This window comes from Leptidea sinapis, chromosome 10, assembly GCF_905404315.1.
Source record: "Leptidea sinapis chromosome 10, ilLepSina1.1, whole genome shotgun sequence".
Taxonomy (NCBI): domain Eukaryota; kingdom Metazoa; phylum Arthropoda; class Insecta; order Lepidoptera; family Pieridae; genus Leptidea; species Leptidea sinapis.
Window position 1 is genome coordinate 11,851,436 of NC_066274.1, and position 14,021 is coordinate 11,865,456.

Here is a 14,021-nt window from a genome sequence, read left to right on the forward strand (position 1 = left end):
GTGCAGAAGGCAAGGGGAATCCACGGAAATATTTTTCCCATGATAGTCACGTATGAATATGAATAGACAACCAAAGAGACGAATCAGGAAGCCATGCGACCCGAATAGCACCCGGCGCTGCACTGCGTCGTAGAAGAGGCATTAAGATCAGGAACTGGAATGTACGTGGGATACTTCAACCGGATAAGCTGGACATTGCAGAACAGGAACTCACACATGCTATAGCATCGATATCTGTGGCCTAAGTGAAACACATCTGAAGGGAAATGGGCATTTTGAAACTACACAAAACATCGTATACTATTCTGGTCATGACACAAAAAGTATAAATAGAGTAGCAATTGTACTACCGAAAAGCATCAACAACTGCGTACTGGGATATAAGCTTATAGCGACAGAATCATATCGATTAAAATAAGATCTAATCCGGTGAATCTAAACATCATACAAGTATATGCACCTACTTGTGCCGCAGAGGATGACGAGGTCGAAAATTTCTACCGCACCTTAGAAATCGCGATCAATGAGACTTCTAATAGGGAATTACTGATGGTGTCAGGTGACTTTAACGCAAAAATAGGAGCAACGACAAAGGATGATGAATTGCGAGAGGTCTTATGGTCTTACCATTACGAACAGTATGTTTAAACAACATCACAGAAGACTCTACACGTGGATTTCACCAGACAGGCATTACCGAAATCAAATCGACTATATACTGATCAGGTCAAGATGGAAATCATCCGTTAAAAACACCGTTACTAGGCCGGGCGCAGATTGTGGTACAGATCATCAGTTGCTGGAGGCAGAAGTTAAGGTAAAACTAAAAGCCGCGAGATCCACTGAGAAACGCGCTCGTATAAGTGTCGTGGACTGCGAAAATTTTTCCAAAAGTGTAGAGGAACAAAAACACAACTGGGTAAACCAGAAACCTGATCAGTGTACATTAGATGAGGTCTGGTCTCAAGCCAAATCGATTATAATAGATTCCGCAAAATCTGCTGACCGACCGAAGGACGTGACGACAAAACGCCAACGTTGGATGACGGACGAGACTCTCGCGCTTGTCGAAAAAAGACGTGTTTTAAAAGTTACTGGGGCTGACATTACGCAGCCCAAAGAACCATCTAAGTTGCCGAATTCAAGCGGCTTGTCGTCGTGATAAAAATAGGTTTCTTCAAAATATATGTACCGAAATACAAATCCACGGCGAAAAGCATGAAACCAAAGACCTTCACAAGAAGATTCGTGAAATTACAAAAAAGTTCAGTTCTAATACATGGACCATCGAAAACTCGAAGGGAAAGGTTGTGACTGAACTGGAAAATACTCTGGAAGTCTGGAAGAACTACTGCCAGTCGCTCTTCTTTCACCCTGATTCGCGCAGCTATATCTCCACTGAACCGGAAGATCAGGACTTGGAACCTCTTATTCTTAGAGAAGAAGTTAAAGCTGCAATCAACCATCTAAAAGGAGGGAAGGCAGTTGGAAATGACTGTATTCCAATAGAGACAATCAGATGTTGCGGAGATTTCGGAGTAGATATGTTTCACACCATATGTAACAAAATTTGGGTGAGCGGAATGTGGCCGAAGGAATGGACGCACTCTGTTTTCATACCATTACACAAAAAGGGGTCTACAACGAAATGTAATAACTATTGTCTTATAGCGCTCATACCACATGCCAGCAAAATTTTACTCCATATAGTAAACGAAAGACTGAAGGCTTATATTCTGAAGGAAATAGCACCAGAGCAGGCCGGTTTCGTAAAGGGCAAAGGGACACGAGAACAGATCCTAATTGTGAGACAAATAATAGAGAAAGCAAAGGAATTCAACAGACCGACTTTCATATGCTTCGTTGATTTCCAAAAGGCATTTGATTCTGTTAAATGGCCACAACTATGGAAGATCCTCATAGAGATGGGAGTGCCCAAGCACTTGTTGCAAATCCTCAGAGCCCTTTATGAACACGCTTCAATCAAGGTGGATAATGTCACGTCCGACCCACTTCATCCCTCTGCAGGAGTCAGGCAGGGCTGCATTTTGTCGCCTCTTCTGTTCAATATTTATACGGAGCACATTATGAGGATAGCTCTAGAAGATTGGACAGATGGCATACCAATTGGCGGCAAAAACATATCCAATCTCCGATATGCCGACGACACCACGTTACTAGCGACAAGTAAGGAAAACATTGCTGAATTATTACATCGTATCGAGCATACCAGCCTCCAGTATGGCCTTAAAATAAACCGGCAGAAAACAAAAATGATGATTGTCGATCGAAGTCAAAACAATGCACCAGATATATTCGAGATTGCTAATTGCGAGGTTGTACAGTCATACATATACTTAGGATCACTGGTCGCTAATAATGGTGGCTCGGAAGACGAAATTAGAAGGCGAATGGCTATTACCAGATCTACAATGCAGAAGTTGACGAGGATATGGCGGGACAGGAATATCACCAAAGCTACTAAAGTTCAGTTAGTAAGATCACTAGTGTTTCCCATACTACTATATGGTGCCGAAACATGGACAATCAAAGAACGAGAGAGACAAAGTATTGACGCACTAGAAATGTGGTGTTGGAGACGAATGCTACGAGTATCTTGGACACAACGCCGCACAAACGTCTCGATACTTGAAGAGCTCAAGGTGAAAGAAAGGCTTTCATCTATAGTCAGAGCCCGTATCCTCAGATACTTCGGACATATCACGCGACGTGGAGAGCATGCCATAGAGAGACATGTTGTTCAGGGAAGGGTCAACGGCAGTAGGTCAAGTGGACGCTCCCCTATGCGCTGGACAGACCAGATCAAAGCCCTAACCAATACTCCCCTCAACACATGTGCCAGAGAAGCAACAGCCAGGGATAACTGGCGTAGAATCGTTCGTCGTTCGAAGTGACCACGACTGCTCTGTCAAGAGTAATCCGACGAAGAAGAAGTCATCACAGGAGACTAAAGAGCTGGCAGCTACCTCAGACAAAGAATTAGTCTCGCTATTCAAAGTGTGAACGCTGCCAATATCTTCGGAACCTTGCCAAAAGGGACTCCTTTTAATAATATATTTTAGTTATCATATTTTATTTTTTCTTGTCTTTAGATTTAGACTCTGCTTAAATTTGTAATTATTAATATTATATATTTTAGTTAGTTATTTAATAAAACTAAACCTAACCTTACAATACACTGGCCTTCAAAAGTAAGTATCACACTTTTAAAATTGGGATAACGTTTTAAGTTCACAAGATATACTTTCGAAATAAAAAGGAATTAAAGGACTCCAAAGAGAATTTAATTTTGTACATAAAAACTTTATAGTCGGTAACCTTCTTTTAAGAATTGGCTGAAAAAAAACTTCAAAAACAAAACCAATCCTTTTTCAAAGTGGACATTTCCGAATTACAATTTTACCATTCACATTTTTCTTTCTGTTTTAAATTTTTTTCAAGATCGATGGGTCTTGTTTTAAAAATTTATGCTAAAAAGCACATAACATTTATTTATCATGCCTCTTTCAGTTGAAAAACGTGCTAGGATCATGGCTTTTCTGGAACTAGGCATCAGTATGCGTCGCACTGCAAGAATGGTGGGTGTGACGGTACGAACGGTCCAGAAGGTAAAGCGAAGGTACGAAGAGACTGGACACCATCTGAGGAGACCTTGTAATGGCAGACCCAGGTGTACCAGTGCTCGAGAAGATCGTTATCTTATTTCCACTGTGTTAAGAAATCGCCACCAAAATGCAGTTGAAGTCCAGGAACAACTACTTCAGACCTGGAGGGACTACATTAGTGACAGTACAGTGAGAAGAAGACTTGCTGAAGCAAATTTGAAACCCCGAAGACCAGCGAGTGGCCCAGAACTCAAGAGACAGCATCGAGTAGCGACACTGCGATACGCCCGTGAACACATGCAGTGGGATGAAGAAGAATGGTCAAGAATTTTGTTTGCAGATGAGTCTCGATTCTCCCTTTACACTTCTGATGGAAGGCGAAGTGTTTACAGGAGACCTGGTGAGCGATACTTTCAAGCCTGCATCTCAGAAAGAGTCCAATACGGTGGAGGCAGTGTACATGTATGGGCTGGCATATCTTCAGAAGGTCGCACAGAGCTAGTAGCCATAGAAAATGGCACCCTCACTGGGCAAAGATATGCTCAAGAGATTCTCGATGAGTATGCAGGGCCATATTTAGCAAATATGGGTGATGGATCGATGCTGATGCATGGTAATGCCCGGTCACACACGGCTCATATCGTACAAGAGTATATTCAGGAGGTCGGTATCAGCGTGATGGCTTGGCCATCAAGAAGTCCTGATCTCAACCCGATTGAACACGCCTGGGATGAGCTTGGGAGGCTAGTCAGAAATCGCAGACCACCACCTACTACCCTCAGGGCACTAAAGCAGGCCCTGGTAGAAGAATGGGAGAATATTCCCCAACATCGGCTCCGAAACCTAGTGTTCAGTATGCCAAACCGGCTCGAAGCTGTAATCAGAGCTCGAGGAGGCAATACCAGTTATTAAAAATTAAATAACATGTAATACATTTTAGTTGAATTTTTTTACACTAAACTAAAAATGTCTATTTTCATTGTTTTATCTTTTTTAAGTTAAAAATGTTACTATTGTATAATTTTAGTTTCTATGAATTAAAGCCTATAAAATTTGCAAAAAAACTTTTTTAATCTTAAATCTCTACCTTCTATAGTTAAGAAAAAAAAATAATTTGTAAAGTGTGATACTTACTTTTGCAGGCCAGTGTAGATGTTTATTATATGATACAGAACAAAACTCTCAGAATGAATAAGTAATTAATTATACAAAATTTCCGCGGGTTTTTGCTCCAACAGCGTCTTGTTGCTGTTGAGTGTTGAGTGTTGACCTTGTGTCTGGGCTTTCATCAAATCTATATATATATATAAATTAATTGCTGTTCGTTAGTCTCGCTAAAACTCAGAACGGCTGAACCGATTTGGCTAATTTTGTGTCTTGAATTGTTTGTGGAACTCCAGAGAAGGCTTAAAACGAATTGAATTAATATAAAAATGTTCGGAATTAAATAAAAACAACAATCTTGTTTTTCCTTTGATGTGTCGCCCGTCGCGACGTTCAGAAAGCAAATTGAATTAATAGTTTAAAATACAATGTTGCAACCGATAGCAATCGAATATAATAATTATTGTAGTACGTTATACTTTATGTTCGATTTAACATTTGGTAGGTTTGAGAATCGGTCGTCATCTATTTTTTACACACTAAATAATTTAATTATTTATTTTTTTCTTATTACTTTATATGGCAATACAACTTTTGATGGGTCAGCTAGTCAATTTATATTACTTACGGGACATTAGAGCCTACGTTGTGCGACATATTATGTGAGCATACTATTTATGAGCATTTAATGTAATAAATCTATGGGCAGTTTTTATTGTGGGATAGCTCTGTAGAGCGTGGCGTGCTACAAGTGTATTCCTATACCTATCCCTATCCCTACACCTACCTCGCTGTAAAAATAATCTTTTGCAAACTAAATCTGAATTAACATTACACAGTTCCGGTTCCTACACAATGTCAGTTAAAATTTATAATATAATAGTTACCAGAAAAATTAAAAGCCGAAACCAATATAAAAAAATTCATTAGCTCTTTGAAAAAGTTGCTTTCAGAAAAATGTTACTATTCTATTAATGAATACTTAGAGGAAAAAAATATTTGAATGTGTGCCCCTCTGTTGTTCATTGCTATGCCTTAAGTGGTAGGTACATGTGATAATTATTTAGTAACTAAGTCGCATTTATATATAATAATAGTATAAAAATAATAATGAAGCTTTATTTGATTCCATGCAAAAATTACAATTATTTAATCTTACTTCTTAGTTACTATCCCTGGTTTGTATGGACCCCTTTTGGGTAAAAGCCTCCTCCAAAGAATTCTCTCTAATGCCTTGAGGTCCAGACCATTTAACCCTCCCTCCAGAGTCGCATGTAACGCAATTGAAATAAATAAATATATAGAGAAGCCAGCATTTCGCGAGTGCGTTTGCAGCCTCCGCGTGACTGTTGGATGTCCCTCACAAACCAAGTCGAAGGTGGCACCGTGGCGTTGGGCACGAGCCAACACAGTCAAAGTCAAACACAACTGTGTGTGCGCGCGCTGCGGTCGGTCGCGGCTGTGATCTGGTCACTGGAACACCGAACGCCCGTCTCTCGCCCACTTAAACACGATTTCGCTCAGCTTCGAACAGTGCTCCGCCACACAGCACCGTACGCACGTTACAAAGTGAACCGCATAGTTTGTCTCGAAAACATTATGTTGTTGCGATCTTGTGAAAACGAGACTGGTGAAATGAAATGAGTAACACTCGTTGCCGAATGGACATTTACTATACGAGGAGAAACTAATTATTCATGTGATTGCGCTAAAGGTAAGTTAATTGGATTATTTAATAAGTTTATATTGACATTGGTGTGGTGGTTGTGAAACAGTGTTAGGTTACTCGGACTGTTAGAAATATTATTGTGTAGCTTATTGTGAGTACGTTAAAAATGAGTTGTCCTAGTTCCCACATCTATTCTCAGTGATAGGTAAGGCTTCACCGCTGTCCAATTGTAAAAAAACTGCAGTGCTGACATCGAACGTTAAATAAGCGACTCGTACACAAGTCCAGACTATTTAAAATAACTTTTCCTGCAAGAAAAGCCGTTGCGTGAGTGATTCGAAATTTCACACGCAGATTTGTTTTGTCTTCATCATAGTTATTACACTTTCGAGATTATCATTTCGAGTATCTCGCAACATCGTCTGTGTGGAAAATCTTGGGAAGATATTGAATGAAATTTTATTCTAAAATAGGCGTTTCATTATACATAGCTAGGTTAATATCTATCTATAAACATAATAAAATTTATATTTTTACAATACTACAGTTTGTGCAGGTTGTACCTATTTGGATCGAGGTCAATTTTTTTTTATAGTTTTTGTCTGTTTGTCGCTGCGTTTGTGCACAATAATCTCATAGACTAAAACTTGAATATGGTTTCACTATTGTTTTGTGACAAATTCCCCTTAATTATTATAGTCTTCAATTCCGATTGGCTCACACAAGAAAATTTATTTAATTGAAAAAAATCCACGTAGGCGCCTGCGAGGGCCCGCTTGTATAAAACAAACGACTTAAACTCTTTAATGACGTTGGTAATAAAAGGTTGTTTATCGACGAAAAAAACAGTAATAATAAATACTTTAAATTTAATCTAAAAATATCTAATCTAAAAGATACAATATTGGAATTAACAATGATTAAATGAACCAATACATAAAGCCAGTTCGTATTCATAGTATAATTTCGTTTGTTACTCGCTACTATATACTTTCTTTGGCCGTGTAAAGGAGGCTAACGGTGGTTTCGATGTCTGCAGCATTTTAAGTAGTCAATGAGTTGATATTTCCAATGGCCTATTTAGAATTCACTTTACTTTACTTGACCCAACCGAGTACTAATTTTTTAATACTCGGTTGGGTCGAGTTAGTAATTCTTTTGTTGGGCGATGATTCTACAATATGGTCCCAGAAAATGTACGAAATTTAAAAGAATTGATAAAAAAACGTTTGTGTGGGAAAGGTTATTATAGCATATACGATTTTCTTAATGACACCACGGACTGGGAATAAAGAGAACACCCTCAGGCTCTTTAATTATAAATGTTTATTGTACGATATCACATTGTAATCCATATTTTATATTAAAAAAAAGCCCGCTGAGTTTCTTGCGCCCATTCTTCTCAGGTCTGAACTCTGAGGCAGTCTCTATTGAATGGGTGGTAGTTTTTGACGTTCAATAAGTGATTTTAAATCCTATTATGAATAAAAATATTTGAATTTGAACTATTGAATCACGTGTAATTTAATTTAATATTCGCGGAAGCGCCAGCACTGTTATAGAAGCAGACACGCATAGTTCACGCACTTGAACTATACCTACTTTACTAGGATGTTGCTTCATACAATACGTTCAGTGTAACCGCAGATAATAAACTCAAGTCTTCAAAACGTGGTCGTGATGTTTGGTTAAGGTTATGGTTACACTACGAGTTACTATGAGTATTTGAATATATTAGAGCTTTTAATATATAATACCTCAGTTGTATTCTGCAGTATTGCTAAGTTGCATTAACGGTTTTAAAACACGTACACATATAGTAAGCATGTCTATGTGTGCCTGTTTTCATTGCAAACGATGAAGCGAAACATTTATTAGTTGAACTGTGCTGGTTTATTAAAAAAACTGGGCAAATGCGAGCTGGAAGCACATGTAGGTTTCCGTTCCATTGTGTACCTAATCATCTATTTCATTTTTTTTAAATAAGGGAGAGGACCAGCAGAACGTTCAGGTGATCGTAATTGACACGCCCTGCGTATTACAATGCAGTGCCGCTCAGGATTATTGAAAAACCCAAATTCTGAGTGGCACTACAAATGCGCTCGTCGCCTTGAGACATAGGTTGTCAAATTTCATTTGCCAAGTAATTTCACGCGGCGCCCTGTAGACCGAAACACAATAATGTTTACACATTTCTGCTTCACGGAAGAAATAGGCGCCGTTGTGGTACCCATAATCTAGCCGGCATCCGGTGCAAAGGAGCCTCCCACTGGTAGATTATTGCAATTCCATAAATACAATCCTTAAATAGAACATTGGGGTAAACTTCTTGTGATCAATGTTCAACCTCCGTTCAACAAAAAAGGGTCACTGTTTCACTTAAATTAATCATTGAGTTCTGAATTTTAATTTTAATATGTATCCCTACAAATATTATCAATGTGAATGTAAGTTTGTTTGTTACGCTTTCACGGCTAAACCCCCAACCGACTTTGAAAAAAAAATTAGTACATACATGGACTAGACACTAGACCTTGTGAAAGGGATATAGGCTACCTTTTATTGCAAAAAAATGAATGGAGGGGTTGAAATAGGGGATGGAAGTTTGTATGAAAATTCGTCATTATCGAAGATAAAACCGTGAATCTTTGTATTTATATTATTTGTTCGAACATTTTTGAAACTTGGGGATGAAACAGGAGATTAAAGTTCATAGGGAAATACAATTTAAGAAAAAGTATATGCGCTGTGTAATATGAAAAGCGCTATCAGCAGCGGAAAATGCAGTTAGTATGTGTATTATATGAAAGGTATCGTAAAAAATAAAAAAAACTAATCAACGCATACGAAGTTGCGGGTAAAAGCTAGTATGTACACATAAACAACTTCTAGCTATTTTCTTTGATTAACGCGAGTGTTACACATTTAAATAAAACACTTTTAAAGGATTAAAACGCGCCTAATTGTACAGTTTCCCTGAAAACGAGATCTGGAAAGGTCTTGAAACGTCGGGTTAACTAAAATAAAAATGTAAGTTTTACGCGAAAATCTAATGTAAAAACACAATTACAATAACACGCGCCCAATATTCAGTCTATCTCTTGCTTGAGATAAAAATCGTAACTATCACTTTTCTGTTCGAATAAACTTATCGACGGTAACTCACCTTATCCGTACACGCTGTCTGTCAATGGCACTACCGACGTATAGCTAACCAGTGATAGAAGTTTATATGGAAATTTCAATTCACGCGTCCCAATATAAGGCGATAAGAATGACTTATCGGGTATATTGGGACAGATTCAGATTACTGACAGTAGAAGATAGTGATTTATCACTATCTGTAGATAGTATATTGGGAACGGCCGTAAAAGTGTTTTATTTAAACTGCTAGCTATACAGCCTCTTGAATACTAGAGTTTGTAGCCAATGGCATACATGTTTAAAAAAAAAATGTCTTCTGTTCGAAGTCCTGACACTTGCAACATAAAACAATTGTTGCGAGATATTATCAAATTTGATTGTGAAGAGTGTTTGTACACTGTACAGCATACTAATACGATAATGATCCGGCAACAGGCATCTGTGGTCCATATAAATGCGGATATTAATTCTGTTATGTCATACAACGGCGAAAGGAAAGCAAATCGGAGGTCATATGATATTAACAGTAGGGCGCTTGTGTTCATTGATATCACAGCCAGAATAACGACCTATGTAGCCGAATGGTTAGTGAGCCTGCTTACTAAGCTAGAGAAGGTTCGAATCCCGGTAGGAGCAATCATTTATGTGATGAATCCGGCATCCTTTGCTCCCTTGCACAGGATGCCGGCTAGATTATGGACACCACAACGGCGCCTAGTTCTGCCGTGAAGCAGTAATGTGTAAGCATTACTGTGTTTCGGTCTAAAGGGCGCCGTAGCAAGTGAAATTACTGAACAAATTGACTTAACATCTTATGTCTCAAGGTGACGAGCGCAGTTGTAATGCCGCTCAGATTTTTTTTGGGTTTTTCAAGAATCCTGAACGGCACTGCATTGTAATGGGCAGGGCGTATTAATTACCATCAGCTGAACGTCCTGCTCGACTCGTTCCTTATTTTCTTTTAAAAAAAATTTGGATGTTTGTTTCCGAGTCATGTATGTTTATATACGTATAGGTATATATATACAGTCGCTTTACGAAATTAAAAACGAACTTTCACATAGAATTGACGTGTTTGCTTGCTCACTGAACGAGTTTAAAATTAGGGTAGTAAGGGTAGAGGTGTATGTTCTAGTAATAGTAATAATCTAGTATAGTAGGTATAGATTGTTCTTGTAGGTCTATTTTTTATGTTTATATTAATTTAAATACTTAAATTTAATTCAAATGTTTGGCGAGTCAACATCTCCTGAGGATGCCTCGTGTAGATGCGAAACACGTGTCGAATTGCTTAAAGCCAAATATTGGCAACACTAAAGAAAACTCAAAACATTTGAATAATTATGGATTTCCGCAAAGTAACGCCTACTTCAATAAATTTACTTAAATTTATTGAAGGGGCTTTATTGGTTAAATAAATAAATATATTAATGTTTGTTTAAGTAAGTGTATTGTATTAAATATATCGTTGTCTTGTACAGTGTCACCAATTTATCTGTGAACCGATGGGTGTCGCCACCGTCGTTTCAGTGTTGCTAATTAATTCCAATGAGCACAAAAGTCAGGGCATATTTAACGATTAAAATTCATAAGTATCGCAATAAAACACACGGAACACTCGAAAGTAGTACACACTGACAGTCGAATGACATTTCAACATGGCGACCATAGTTGTGGCAAAAATAGGTTTTAGCCACTTAACAGATAAGTTAGTATTACTATGCGCATAGTACAGGCTATGCCTAGTTTGGGGCAAGATAATTTGTGTTAAAATGTGTCAATATTATTATTATTAATGTCCACGTGTAAAATATAGCGTGCACTATATATACACAGTTTTTTATAACGTCGGTGACAAATAGAGTACCTACTAACCAGCCTATAATAACTTACCGAAGCAGAAAACTGTAACTAATCTATGTTGTAGTTATTTTACAAGAAAAATGTTTTTGTAATATTGTGTTATTTAACACAAATTAAATTTAAAAAAAAATGAATGATGCGGACTCGACGTGTTCTATGCGAGCGCTCTTACCACTGAGCCAACCGTTCGAGTGACGCGTACGTCACAAAGAGAGTAAGACATACAAGATTATACCGTAGTATAATCTTGTATGTCTTGTTCAACACTCAGGTTGTGGCTTCATCTACAGGATCAACTTTACAGTTGATAACCTGCTCAACCTTAATATTTGCATATTAGGAAATTGACTTGAGATGTCGCTCTTTCAAATCTAAACAATTTGTTATTTTTTAAAGTGATAACCCTCACTTCTGGGTATAATTATCTACACAAATTTAATAAGAAAATACTATTTTTTAACAAATATTTTTAATTTTATTTTAAAGTAAAAAATGACTAAATATAGTGAAATAAAAACAAAACTTTTTTTTCATTAATTAATCATCCAATTAAATACCTACATATTTTTTCCGAGGAAAATATAAACGAAATTCGTCAAGTTGGCTCGGGTTATATGTAAGGTCATTACACTATCGCAGCTGTACAGCTAATACGTCCTGATCCACGATGTTTTCTAAACTACATCGTCTTTCTACTCGTGCGAAAAAAAAATGGTGTAAATCTTAGATTAAATTTTGGTCTCCGCTGCGCTCCAACTAGATACTAGAAAAATAGCTTTTTTATTACGCCAACTATTAGATACTTGTGTGCGTGGCATCTTGACACTCAATGGCATCATTCAAATTTTGTAACATACGCTTCGTATTATTTTACATTGAAATTAATAAAATAAAAAATATCTACTGATGATATGTGATCCCAGTGTCTTTCTTATTTCTTGTAGTATTATTTTCACAAAGATTTACTACGCAGCCCGGCAATTTAGTTTCAATTATTAGCAAAGGTTAACAGAACATGTGGCACTTAAACTTCACACATTGCTCGAGATTGGGTGGAGTACGCTCACTTGGACGTAATAATAGTTACCGCACTTTGCCACTACGCTCGCTGTATCTAGTCGTAAAAGATGTTATCGATATATTGGGACATCCGAAGGATTTCCCTTTTGGAAGACTTGGGTTAGAATAATAAAACTAGTTCAGCACGGAATTACAATCAGCATGCGTAAGTCACCAGCCATAGATAATAGAACACAATGAAGTAAAACAACGAGTACTTACATTACATTATCTTTACGTCTCGCAATTATCGACCGACATCACGAGATTAATTGAGATATGTATGTAATTATCTATTGCGTGTTTAGGTAGGTAAGGTCTTCACAACAATTTTATTGTGAATCCTTTTATAAAACCAATATAAAATTAACAATTGTTTATTTTATACAAACAAAGGCAATGTAAATAAGGAAATTATTACTTTAATTAACTTCCGATCCCTAACATGCACATTATTCCCCACCGTCCGTCCATGCATATTGGTTATTGATTTACAATTACCTTCAGTATTTATTTTATTGTTATAGTCCAAAGAGGCAACACTAATCTATCTTTAATAGCATGATCTCAATATGTTTTAAATCTTATTTTATTTTTATTTTTAAATGTAAGGAATAACACTATTAAAATGATTGGTAATTTTTTCATTTAGTGCTTTATTTATTCCATAAAAAGTTCTGTCGTGTCTCTTTTGTGTATTGTATAAAAGTGTTATAAGAATATAAAATGTGAATCAAGTTGAGAATAGTAATTATTACTTATAACGCAATTCCTAAACACAGTTACAATCACCGATCACGGTTCACGGCGTTACGCAGAAGAAACACTCAATACCAGGTATCTACCTAATTATATTTTTCATTAAATAATTTGAAAACAAAATTTTATGAACGATACGGGCGAACAGTTGGCTCAGCTGGAAGAGCGCTCGCACGGAACGCGAGAGGTCGCGGGTTCGTTCATAAAATTTTGTTTTCAATTTTTTTTTGTGGTCTTAATCCCAGATGTGAGGGTTATCACTTTAAAACAAACAAATTGCTCAAATTATACTATAACTTAAAATCGTATGTTAATCATATTTAAGTAAGTCTTCATTAAGCAGGTCAATGTTTTTATCATCTTGACACTCAGAGGTCAATTATTGTCGCCTGATCCAACTAAGTACGTAATTGATACGAACTATTAACTAACTATTATTAACTATTCTATTTATTTGTGTAAGTTATTAAGGTTATTGTGATTTCAAATTAGTTTAAATGTTGAACTAGTGTAAATATCAAATAATCAATTCAATTACAGACATTTTACAACAACAGGGATTAAAGAAGCAGGAATTTAGGTAGGTACTGTTCATAATTCAGTTAACTGTAAGTCTGTGATGATCGTATAAAACAGTGGCTTTGACATTTAATAAAATCTTATCCAAAATTGACTAAGCCATTTTAATAATTGATTTTTGTATTAATATTTTAGATCTTACTACATTTCACTGTACGGTATTTCCTTTTAAAGTAAAAATAATATTTAGCGTATAGTGGGCATGCATTAATTATTTT

The 14,021-nt window shown here is 36.8% G+C and overlaps 2 protein-coding genes across 5 annotated transcripts in view; one reads left to right on the forward strand and one right to left on the reverse strand.

Annotated features, from left to right (window-relative positions):
* Positions 1–14,021, reverse strand: part of LOC126966393 (uncharacterized) — a 30,063-nt gene that overhangs the window by 15,909 nt on the left and 133 nt on the right. The gene's annotated exons all lie outside the window — the stretch shown is intronic.
* The window catches only part of LOC126966388 (sphingomyelin phosphodiesterase), a 43,153-nt gene continuing 35,282 nt past the window's right edge, over positions 6,151–14,021 (forward strand). For 3 of the 4 annotated variants that reach the window (XM_050810386.1, XM_050810384.1, XM_050810387.1), the window contains exon 1: positions 6,151–6,444. The gene's annotated coding sequence lies outside the window, so the exon portion shown is untranslated. Of the gene's footprint in view, positions 6,445–13,167; positions 13,303–14,021 lie in introns of those variants that run through there. The other variant, XM_050810385.1, reaches the window with a different exon arrangement.